General features: G+C 41.6%; 1 protein-coding gene across 3 annotated transcripts in view; it reads right to left on the bottom strand.

Moving 5' to 3' along the window:
- The window catches only part of cdh8 (cadherin 8), a 138,756-nt gene extending 127,454 nt beyond the window's left edge, over positions 1 to 11,302 (bottom strand). Inside the window, exons 1-2 of one of the 3 annotated variants that reach the window (XM_086071363.1) lie at positions 11,167 to 11,302; positions 10,969 to 11,074 (exon numbers count right to left, since the gene is read on the bottom strand). The gene's annotated coding sequence lies outside the window, so the exon portion shown is untranslated. Of the gene's footprint in view, positions 1 to 4,564; positions 4,812 to 10,968; positions 11,075 to 11,166 lie in introns of those variants that run through there. The other 2 variants (XM_086071364.1, XM_086071362.1) reach the window with 2 other exon arrangements.
- Between the last annotated feature and the right edge of the window lie 1,090 nt (positions 11,303 to 12,392).

Here is a 12,392-nt window from a genome sequence, read left to right as displayed (position 1 = left end):
ATTTCCCCTCAAGGGCTCATAAAAAGTATAATACTTTTTAAAACGTTAGTTATAAAAGGTTGTACCTCATATATTATCTTTTATATGCGCCGCTCTGATGTTCCCTTTGACTATAGTTATAAATGCCTAAGTGGCTACCTAAGCTTTAAAGACTAAACAAAATGTAACGTTGATTTGGGCAGAACTTTTTATTTACAATTTATAAAGCGTTAATAACGTATTTGTAAACCCTTAATGGATGTACCAAGTGATACGAATGGACTTTATTATGTTATATATTTTATAGTGTAGATTTATAGTTATATGGTACTGCACATAGCCCTTGTGTGCTCAAAATGTGTTGTTTTAAATGAGGAAAGAACACACAAACAAGCTCACTATTTGGCAAGCACAAGGTCACTTTTGCACTTCTATTCAAATTGCCTCACTCGTTTACATAACTGCCTAATATGTGTGATTTCATTTTCAACTATTTTTGTGGGGCTCACTATATGGCAGTTGGCTACGGACACATGTTCACTTTTCTTTTGTAAAAGTTTAAATAAAGTAATATTTATTCATAATTTGCCCTACAGCGTATACGAGTCAAAGCATTGCATCGGACGGTGGAACTCGCAATATTATTACTTTTTTCAACTCAATATTTGTAAGTGCGAGCTCAGTATTTGGCAAGTTGGCTAGAGCCACTTCTTCTGTTAAATACCATTAAATGAGTCTTAGTGAAAATCAACAACAACTAAAGTCTATTACATTATTTATTCATCAGCTCCGCTGCTATGCATAGCAGGCAAAGAAATGTAGCCAAAGGCAAGCTCACTATTTGGCAAGCACCAGGTTCCCTTTTATCTGTTCTTAGCAAATAAGTTTCAGCTGTCAAATAAATGTGATTTATACAATGACGGCGCTTTTAGAAAGGACTTTTCAAGCAATTTGAGCGTGGGCTCACTATTTGGCGACGGCCTTATGTAACCCTTTTTTCTGTTAAGGGAGCCTAAGTGAGAGTCTAAAACAACTACAACATGTTTTATTCATGAGCTACACCGCTACATGTAGCAGGCAAAGCACTGCAGCTGAACGCAAGCTCACTATTTGGCGGCGAGACTGTTCTTATCAAATAAGTTCCTGCCGGTTTATTATTTTTTTTGTACACAACGTTAAACTAATTAATGACCAATTTACAAAGACTTCACAAGGAACTGCTTTTGTTGTAAAGAGGCGACCGGAATACGCTTTTTATTCACAGTCTCCTAAACCAATGCGCATCTTTTTACATCACAACGGCAGCACTCGGATCTTGTAATAACGCCGCGGATTTAATCAGCGGCTTCTCTCAAATGTCACTTTCATTATCCGGCTCCTCTAACTTGACACGCGGAAAAAGACGACGCACGGGGCCACCGTTAGATCCGCTAACACCCGCACCGCAACTATACACGCACGCGCACATTTCACCGCTTAGGGGAGTAATACACCTCTCTGCAGCAAGGCACTTCCCGAGACAATAAGTGGCAGCCGACTGCTCCTCCAGCCAACTGCAATATCGTAAAGTGGCGAGTGATCCGTGCTGCCACAGCCCGGAGACGAATGGGACGCAAGATAGCGGGGGGTGTTAGGGATGATGGAGGCTAAGAGTTAGTTGGTGCTGCGTGGAGGAAAAAGGGTACGAGGAATTGTGTTGGGAAAATATGTGGAAGCGAGTAGATGCTGAGAAAACATACAAAATACCGAATACTGGGAAATAATCATGGCCCTGGATGGAAATATATTACTGGGAAATCAGGATGGAATACTGAATGCAGTGACAAAGGAGGCTGAAGCTGGTGCGTGAGATGAAATACAGCACACAGAGTACTGGGGAAACACTACCGGGGGGAAAATACAGGAAATTTATATTGGGGTGTCGAAATCCGTACGTGCTGGATGTACACAAAGGGGTGCTAGACAGGACACTCTTAAAAACACTCGGGTCAAAAGTAACGAAAATGGACCGATCCACTTTTCCGGGTTGTTTTATATAAAAACAACAAAAATTGACCCAAATAAAGGATCTGACCAATATTTATGAGTTTTACATTAAAAGACTCATGTCTTGAGTTGGGTCACATTGATCCAAGTCGAGGATCGGTCCATTTTTGACCCATGTTTGGGTTATTTTTGACCCAAGTGTTTTTAGAGTGTATCTTCTGGAGGCTGAATATGGGATGCAAGAGGCCAGAAATGTCGCCGATACGGTCCATGGGATATAAGGAAAATGTGTTGGTGCTGCACATTAAATCCTGTAGTGTAAATTTGACTCTCTTTAGATAGTGGCCAAATAGACTCCGTTTTAGAGTAGGCTTAAGATTTACACTACGAAGAGAGCAACATTATAAAGTTAATAAATAAAAGTCACTCAAGGGTTGAGAAACGCACTCATGACCTTCAGCTTGGTAGACTGCCACACTACCACCTGAGCTTTACCCCCACTCTACTGTTTGCTTATCTCTAAGAGACCAAAAACGTTGTCTTTGGTCTCTTAGAGAGCTCTTGGAACTTGGAAGAGTCCATGGAATCATGGAATCAGCTGCAGCTGACACGAGCGATATACTAACAGAAAGCAGGAGCTGCGTGGCTCAGGGAGTAGATCAAGCTAAAGATCATGAGTTCGTTCCTCCACCCTTGAGTCACTTTTTTATTTATTTAATTTTTTACTTTCTTCCAAGTGTAAATGTTACCCTAAAACTGAGTCTTATTTGGTCCCATTCTTAATAGTCAAATTTACTCTACAGAATGTACTTTGTGGACGCAGTAATTAAAGATCACATTATACTGGGAACTAATAGAAGAATATGAGATGCAACAGATGACTTCGAGATACTGAAGTGGTTTAAAGTGTTCTTGAAATATTGCAGGATGGGTGCAGGATGCTGGGAAAAGAAAATGCACTCACGCTGGATGGAGAATTTGAAATTCTGATGTTGAATGCTGAAAATACAGGACGCCGTATACTCAAATATACAAGTTGTGCTTCCTCGGACCGGATGCGGGATTTTGGGAATAGGCGCATGGTTTATTGCCGGGCAGTACACTCGGAATGGATGTGAATACAAGGAATAAGTGCAGAATGCAAAGGAGTAGTTCGGTATGCAGGGAAAGTGGAAATAATGGCGATACAGTACAATGGACACGGGGATACTGTGGATGGCTTCGGGAGGGGGGAAGGTCTTTTGAAATGGACTCGGAACGTGCAGGATGCTTTAAACAAATATTGTGCGGTGCAGGATTTTAGAGATGGAAGTTACTTAGGAGCGATTTTTGTACTATAGACAGAAGCCGCTGTGATGGTTAACGGACTCGAGGAAAAAAAAAAAATCAGGGAACTGGAATGGATTTTTGGAAATGGGAATAGTTTTGCAATGGACTGCAGTCATGCGAATATTATGGATAGTGGAAGTACAAAACTGGAACTTGTTGAGAAGAAATGGGTGACATATCCAAAATAGTAGATGGGTGACGAATATTGACGCAAAGCACTGGGAGTGGAAGTGAGGCAACTTGGAATAGTGGCAAATGTGTGAAATGCTGGTTGTCGAGTATAAGGGATGGACGGGGGAAAATCGGGGAGTGATATGGGACATGAAATAAAAAATGGTTTGGGGGTGTGGATTTTGTAAATGGGCATAATTTGGCTGGAAAAAGATGAAATCTTCAAGATAGCAGATACTGTATACGAGGGAAATAGGTTAAAAAATACTAGAAAGTCATGCGAGGAGATGTGCACGGAAGACACGGATTGGATGTGGGACGCCGCTGATAGATTTGGGATGCAAGGATTTCGGAATGGGCTTAAAGTATTTCACCCAGAAAAGGTGAAATATAGAGATCGTAAACTGGGGAATCAATAGCAAAAATACTAGAGAGTATGGATGGACGGACTCTAGGAACAGATGCAGGACACTGGGAAAAGGCACAGGTTGTTCGAAATATGTGCGGTGTGGGGGGGGGGGGGGTAGAGGTTCATGATGCTAAATGGCGAACACGGAATGCGTGAAAAATCCTGGTAAGTGGTATCGCATCAAAGGAAAGACGACTCAGGACAACCAAGAATCGACGCGGGATACCTGCAGGACACAACCAATGGATGCGGAATACTAAACGAAGTATATCCATTATAAATGGATCAAACCGAAATGGGAGCATAATCCTAATTTTTGACATTCAGTGAGTGAGCGGATCACTTTCAGCACCACGGAGACCGGACAGCTCCCCCCCCCCACCGCCGAGCCGGGCAGCTGTCCAATGTACCCTTCCGCACTGAAGCCCGTTTGTCTTCTGCTTGTTTTTCGCTTTCGGCGGTTCGAAACCTGCCAATGCATCGCTTCCATCGAAACTTGTAGCTCGAAACAATCAGAAGGCGGCGTTCGGCGCGCGCACACACGTGAACTGCCTGACGCGAAGTTTGAGGTTTCGCTTGCGGAGCTCGTCTCGGCGCGAGCAGCAGGTGCACTCGGCGCGTGCGCGCGCGCGCAAGCAGGGAGATCATCCAAGTTGCGGCTGGCGAAATCGCAACGACGGCTCGACTTACTAGTGACACTTGCGTTCTTCTTTGCTGCGTCATTTTTCAAGACCCCCTCCTCAAAGAAAAAAAAGCAACTCCAGTGTTCACGAGGCGGTGGGGAAATGAGCAATTTGCCGCTGCACCACCACCCCCTCTTTCCAAAAAAAAAAAAAAAAAAAGGTAAGAAATCCTATGCGCGGCTCGTCAAGCTACGAGTTGAGAGCTCCGACGGGCTCACTGGCCGGATGGAGGAGTGAAGAAGAGTGAGGAAGAGGAGATTGAAGAGAGAGAGAGGGAGAGGGAGAGATGGATCCGAGAGAAAGAGCGAGAAAGACCCCCCCCCCCCACACCCACACACACACACATCACCACCACCACCAGCATCCTTCCCCAGCGCTGCTCATTGGGTCAACAGGCGCGCGTATGAGCGCGCAGAGGTGGCGGTGTTCAAAACCGAGCGCTTTTACGACATCAAAACGCATCATTCCAATTGAACGCTTGTCCTTATTTATAACGGACACGCTCGGTTTTTAAAAGGTGGTGGTTAATTAGTGTGCTCGCAAATACGGTGGGTCGGGCTGTCATGTGATACAGACACACGTGCACATGCACATGCACGCACGCTACACTTCAGAAATCATATTTAAAATGGCCCACCTACAATTAAATGCCTATATTTCTTAGTTGGTTTAGAAGTACATTACACGTGATTTAGTGAAGTGATATGCATTCAAATGAAGCACTTCGCAAGACCAAAGCATCCCCAAATAGCCTTGAAAATGAGTACCCACTGCATATTGGCATTTGTATGAGATGCTATTAAATGAGTAACGATTTAATATGTTGCAGCTCAAAAAAAAAAGCATTGGAGTAGCCTGAAAACTACATTATGATGATAATAATACTAACTATTATTATTACTAGTAGTACAAGTAGTAGTACTTTGTAACTGCCTTATATGCTGTAACTCAAACAGGCTGGAATTTTGCATTAAATGTGTCTAATGAGTCGTGTTGTCATTATCATCACCATGATCACTATTATTATTATTATTATTTAGTATTATTTTTGCATTTCATTATTGTATTTACATGTATTTTATTTATTATTCATGCATCATGCTCCAACTCAAAAAGCCCTTGCGAATCTCACAATTTTTTTAAAAAATATATAACATTAAGATCACATTTACAATTTGCAGTATGTATACAATTGTTGCCGTTTCTTGTGACTGTTCTGATTTTTACAACAATTATTATTATTATTATTATTAGTTTTTCATCATCATCAACGAATTAAAAATGATTTAAAATGCTGAAATGTAGTATTTTAAGACTTTAAACCTATTTCAGCGGCCTTATTCACATCCTTAGCCTATAAAAGGTCATGCTCATCATGGCTGTAAACGAGCGCGTGTGCGCGCTTGCATGCGTGCACGTGAGAGAGACCGGGAGAGAGCTGTTGTGCGCGCCCTCTAGCGTTCACTGCCGACGAGGCAGCAGCGTGGGAGGGTGGCGGTCTTGAGCCGTTTGGAGCTTTTAAAGAGAGGCGACTTCTTTCATGCAGTCTTTTTATTGGTGGAGTTCTCGTCATCTAACTGACATAACGTGGCTTCCTTCAGCTCACAGATCATAAAAAATAAAAATAAAAATGAGGTTTCCCGCACACCGGGATGTCAGAGATTCAAATGTTACATAAGTCAAGGTCCAGGAAAGATTTGTTTTGTTTTGTTTTACTTGATTAATTGTCATACAGGTGTTAAAAAATACCACTGATAATATTGACACATTAAAACAGTAACATTTTAATGGGAAAAGCATGATTTGTCACAGATGCATTTTGGTGGATTTTAACGCACACTTTTTCATAGTTTGGCTGGTCCTACGACTTATACTCAGGCGCAATTTGTAAATATTAAAATTAGAGCTGGGACTTTTACCTCAAATCCCTGTTCCCTAATTGTGTTAACTTTCTGTGCATTGCCGTCACCATCCTTCCACTGATAATGCACCAAAAGCAGGGATGGACTGGCACAAATCGTCGGTCGAGCCCAATTCCTGACCACCCTTGGCACTGATGCTTATTGATTCAGTTTGCTCTCTATATTGTAAACGGACGCTCACTCTAAATTGTGGGCTGGTCTCTGGGGGTTGAATGGAGGAAAATAATAATCGCAAAGCACTACAACGGCTCCAAAAGACACTGGCCCACCGGGCATCTACCCTGTTCGCCAGATGGCTAGTCCAGCCCTGACCAAAAGTATTTGCCAACTGTCAAAAACCATAGAGGAAGAAGAAGAGGAAGGAGAAAAAGTCATGCATTACCACGGGTGGGAACCTTCTGTATAGCATGCTAAATGCACAAAAAGTGTTAAAAAAAAAGTAGCGTAGTCATGGCAACAAATGTGCGACGTAGCAAGTTTTTTATAACATGCGGTTTTTTTTTGGTCCATTTTTAAATTACACCCGGTTGCTTCGGTGCACTGAAACGTCATTTCCACCATGCATCATTTCCAAGTGGTGACATTGTTAATGCTTTTTTTAAACATGATATTTTTACAGGATGGCTAAAAAGACCTCTATTGACGTTATCGGAGAACAATTCATCATTTCAAATCACCTTTCACAGAAAGCAGATGTGCTGCAAATGAGAAGGTCAGCGCAGTAAAGGTGAGAGGGATTTAGCCACCACGGTCTACCCGTGCCCCCCCCCCCCCCCCCCAGGTAATTAGACAGCGTTAAATATAGTGGAGAGGAGACTGTCTTGAGGAGCGAAGGAATTGTCAACTGCTCGTCGGCTGTCAGCGGCGTTAATCACGTCAAGTAAAAGTCGCATTTCTGGGGATTTTAGTTTGAATCTTACGCCGCTTTTTATTATGTACTACAGTTACGGCGGAGTTCCGTTTCCGTTAATTAATTACTTTAGAATAAGTCTGCAAAAATATCTTTGTTTAAATGTTAAAAGCTATTCAATCTTGCTGCGTGCTTTGAATGGGTAAAAAAAATAAAAAATCAGCATCTTCTGGACAAATGTAGATTTTCAAATTGAAATCTTATCATAAAGCATGCATGAGTTTATTTTAGGATAAAGGTGGTGTCAAAAATGTGGTATTTTTCTACAAATGCGTTGTTTTTTTTATGTAGCAGTATCAGTCAGAATTCTCAAAAATGTTTAATATGTTAAGAAAAACTGCGTTGATGATCACTTGGTATTTTCTTACATGGTGAATCATGCTTAGCATTCCAGTAGTGAGACATCCTTGCAGAAAATGGGAAGTGAAAAAAAATCACACCATATAAAAAAATAAAAAGATCAAATTGAATTCATAAATGAGTGTATTATCTATTGTGCTATTATTAACAGTCAAAAAAAAAAAGAGTTCAAAATAAGGATTAGTGCTGAACGCCATATTGATTTAGCAAAAATGATCACTTATTTCTGTCATTTCAGGAGCAGGCACCCTTGCAGGAAACGGTGAACGGTGTGAAATGGTGCGGCGCTCTTTGAATGTTGGGGAGACGCCATCTGATGAATAAATACAAGTTAAAAATAGAATGAAAATGGCCTTTTCAATGGTTTTCAATTGCATATTTATTTCGGTTTGAAATGTGTTGCTTTGTGATCATTTTATTTGACGGCTACTTTCACTTTGCGCCGCAGGTGTGAAATGTTTGCTGCATGCTTTGAATAGGTGAAATGTAACACCATCTGGTAAGCAAATACAAATACAAATTCAATGGGATATGTTGCTCTTTAGGTAGAAATGTGGGGTTTTTTTGTGTCGCTGTATCAATTTGATAAAAAATTGAGATGACAGATTTTTCAAAATGACGATCTTTCAAAAGGACAAAAGCATTAAAAGATGTGAAATGATGCCGTCTACTTTGTGTGGGGAAACCAGCCGGTGGATAAATATACGACTCGTCCAGAGGGAAATGTAAACATAAAGATTTTCATTACAGTTCATGGCAAAATAGATGTGGGATCAAAAAGCGCATTAATAGCGTCAGAGCGAGAGGCAATTTATTATCAAACAAAATGAAGGAACAACAAAACATGGAGGTTTACGTGTTTATGTTAATCCACTTGGGGGAGAGGATAACACGTTTTTGCTCCAAATTTTCCATGTTTGGACATAATTGTTATTTTGCACACGCAAAAGAAAAGGAAAGAGAAAAATCTCCCAGGAACAAGTGTCGCTACACGTCGCTGTCGCAATTTTTCCGAATGATGTTCCTCTGATGCGACTCCCCACAGGATTGCCATTCGCCTCCAAAGATTTGGGGAGGGGAGGAGTAGGCGGGGTTGTGCGACTTCAAATAGCGCGCGCGCACACACACACACACACTCACACATGCTAGTTATTAATTAGAAAGCGGGAATCCCTGTGAGGTTTGGTCTTGGTGTGAGAAAAGAAAGAATGCGGCAGTCCCGCGGCTGCCAAGGCTGCGAGCCATTTCAAGTCCGTCTTCAAATGCGCCCTCCCGTTGCCAAGTATCCACATGAGATGTTGGGACGGATCCATCCGAAACATCTTCCCTTCACGCCAGTTTACAATGACACACTTTTGTCAAACGGCGCTATATAGAACTATATGGAGAAGCTGTCCCGCTAAACACCAACGTTAAGACCGGTTTTGATGGACATACTGGCTTGTGATGGGGGAGGATAGCAACAGAAGGATTTGCTTTTTTGTTGGCCGCAGAGATTCTTTACCTTGAGGTGCCACGTTGAACCTTCAGTGGCCACGATGAGAGAATATGAGCTGTAATAACCAATTTAACACACCTGCTCCCGAGTCACACCTGAGACCTTACAACAATAGCGAGTCACATGACACCGGGGAGAAAAAATGACTAACTGCGCTCAATTTGGGCATTTTTATTTGGGGGTGTACTCACTTTTGTTGCAAGGGGTTTTCGCTATTAATGGCTGGGTTTTGAGGTTTTTTGAGGGAACAATAAATTGACCATTTTATCTACATAAGCTGTATACCGACTACTTTTCATTGTGTCAATTAACTCATTCACTCCCAGCCATTTTCACTGAAGCAATCCCTTTCGCTCCCCGGCTGTTTTACTGGATTTTGACTGATTTTGCAAGGCTCACAGAATATTGTGTTCTATTGCTTTAAAAAGCATAGAACCTACCAAAAGAAAGATTAGAGTCTCTTCTTTCATCAGTATAAAAAAAAGGTATATTTCTTTCTGTTTCTGTTTGCAGCAATTAGCATTAGAATATAGCTAAATTTCATCATTATTCAAAAATCAAATTTAGAAATGTGAGTAAAAGAGATTTTTTTTCAACATGGCGCTGGTTGATCTCTTTTGCCCTGCTGCCACCTGCTGGCCGTTTGTGTAATAGCTACCATTTCTTCAACCGCTCTTTGCAGTTGTGAGGCTGCATCAAAGTCTTCCGTATGCTCTACCATAAAACAGCATAATAAAAAAGTAGAAAAAGTATAAATACGTCTTTGGAACACTTAAAATAAATCCCAACTTGCTTGAATGCAACATTAGTTGTCAATTGGCACCACTGCGCATAAGCAGCCTTGGACATCTCAATTCCAAGTGACTGTAAACAATTGGAGATTTATGAATGATCAAATTGTGTATTTTTTTTTGTAAGACAAGGTGAAGAAAGCACATGGCTGATTATGCCAACATTCTCTCGAATGCCTGTTCCAAGAACATGTAGCTAACAGTTTTGTGTTTGTGATCTTCTATTGTCAATAGCATTCCAAGGTTGTTTTGAACATCCTTTTCCAAGTAACTAAACAATTGCATGTTTGTACAAATGATATGGCCTTTGTATATGGGACCTTCAAACTTTTTTTTTTTTTAAGACGAAGTTTCATATCAGGTCACTCAGGGAAAAGATGGTCTGATAAACCTTTCTGATGCTTGCCGTCACTTTCGCAGCTCATTTGTGCCTCATCCCCTCAACATCTTATTACACGTGTCCCCTTAATGAAGCCAGGATAGAATTACTGTTACTTGGGTTGGGTGGAGTGGGAATATAAAAGGGGGTGAGGGGTGGGGGTGTTACTGTCCTGCATAATTGCCTAGTCAGTGGACGAGCCGTGTGAATTTGAATAAATAAGCCCAATGTAATTAATTGGCGCCAACGATCCGACCGGGCGATAATTAAATCGGCTGTTGTTTTCCAATTTGCATGATTAAGTCGCTAGTTAACGTTTGTGTTGTTGCGTTCGCCCAAATGTCAACATATCACAATTCTCACCACTGCTCTTAATTATATTTGCAATCCGCTAAATCAATTCGTTTTAATCTGCCACACAATTTGAGATTTCGGATTGGAAATTGAGCAGGGCTGGTACAGGTGATCACTTCATAAAAACACTTCCCTGCAGCAGTTCAGGTTTCCAGATCCGACATCGCTCTGGCAAGACCAACGTTGCGGCGGATTACCGGTTAAGATCGCCGCACGTCGTCAACCTTGTGGAGGAGGGAGATCACGTGACGGAGCGCCTGTGACTGTCCGCCACTCCCCCGACTGGAGCGCGCTGCCGTCGAGCTGAGAGGAGCAGCACATGCGGGACGAGCTCCGCGTCAAAACAGCCCACACAAATATCCTCCCGTAATTCGACACTTTCACAAACTGCTCACCTGCCGCCTGGACTCGACCCTTTTTCCCGGTTGTTGGTGCCGACGCGCGACGCATGACACGCACCGCAAACGCTCACCTGCATTCTGCGGGGTCGTTGGACAATAAACACGTTGGACCAAACCGAAGCACTTCCGGACTCCCGCTTAAATAGCGCTTTTGCCGCGCTTGAAGTGTCACATGGCTATGGACGATACCACAAAAGTAGTTTGGTTTATTATTTAATTAGTTGTTGTTGTTGTTGAGAGATTAAGTTATGGATTGTGATTGGAGGATTTTTGTTATGGTTAATATATGTTGCAGATATTATTTATTGACATGCTTAAGTTATTTTTTGGTATTATACCCCATGATTGCCTAAATGGTTTGCCCGGAGGGAGGGGCTTGGGGTATTTAAAGAGATCTAAATTCATTTGTAGGGAGTGCTCAACCAAGTGGGATGGTGAGTGACTGACTGGCTACCACAGTAAGTTATGAAAAAGCCCAGTGGAACTTGTAAATGTTGTTGAGATTGTTTTTGCGCTGGACTTGCACTACAAATATTTTTTTCTGTGTAGGTGGAAAAAAAAAAAAAACACCTCACTGAAATGTTTCGACTGCGCCATAATTTTTTCCCACTTTCGGAATGCGTGTGGTGCCTGAGGTTATACGCTTCTAATCAATTATCGTAAACAACTGCGGCTTTGCGATCACTTGCTGTAAAAATAATGTTTCCTTTTGCTACAGGAAGTAACAGTTAAGTTTACTAACTAGACAAGAGCTTGGTAACAAAATGTTGTTATTGTTCTCTTCACCCACCTTAACTTCATTACAAGAAAGTGATGTCATCGCGACCCTCACCAAACATCAGGCGCGAAGCATCAAAGGCCACAAAGGAAACTATAGTTGCCGCGCCGCCACCTGGGAAATCTTCACTGAGCATTGCTGCTTATTGTTCCGCTGCCTTTTTAAATGTCCAGCGGACGCTTTAGTGCACAGTTCGGTACATATTGTCGCCATCACAAGAAGTGATAACTGACCTTCAAATTGCAATTCACTCAAAGTGCCCGAGATTCTGTGACTGTCACCAACGAAAGAAACAAATTCTTCATATGGGAATGAACTATTTTTCACCACTATGACATTCTCAATCAATGTGAAAGCCCTCTTGGGAAACTATTATATATAAATAAATAAAAATATTAATAATAATAATAAATAAATCATTTTTGGAGTCTCCACCATGTCC

The sequence above is a fragment of the Leptonotus elevatus genome, chromosome 3 (genome assembly GCF_054856555.1).
Source record: "Leptonotus elevatus isolate MCC_2025b chromosome 3, RoL_Lele_1.0, whole genome shotgun sequence".
Classification (NCBI taxonomy): domain Eukaryota; kingdom Metazoa; phylum Chordata; class Actinopteri; order Syngnathiformes; family Syngnathidae; genus Leptonotus; species Leptonotus elevatus.
Note: the sequence above shows the minus strand (reverse complement) of the source record. Positions and strands in the feature narration are given on the sequence as shown.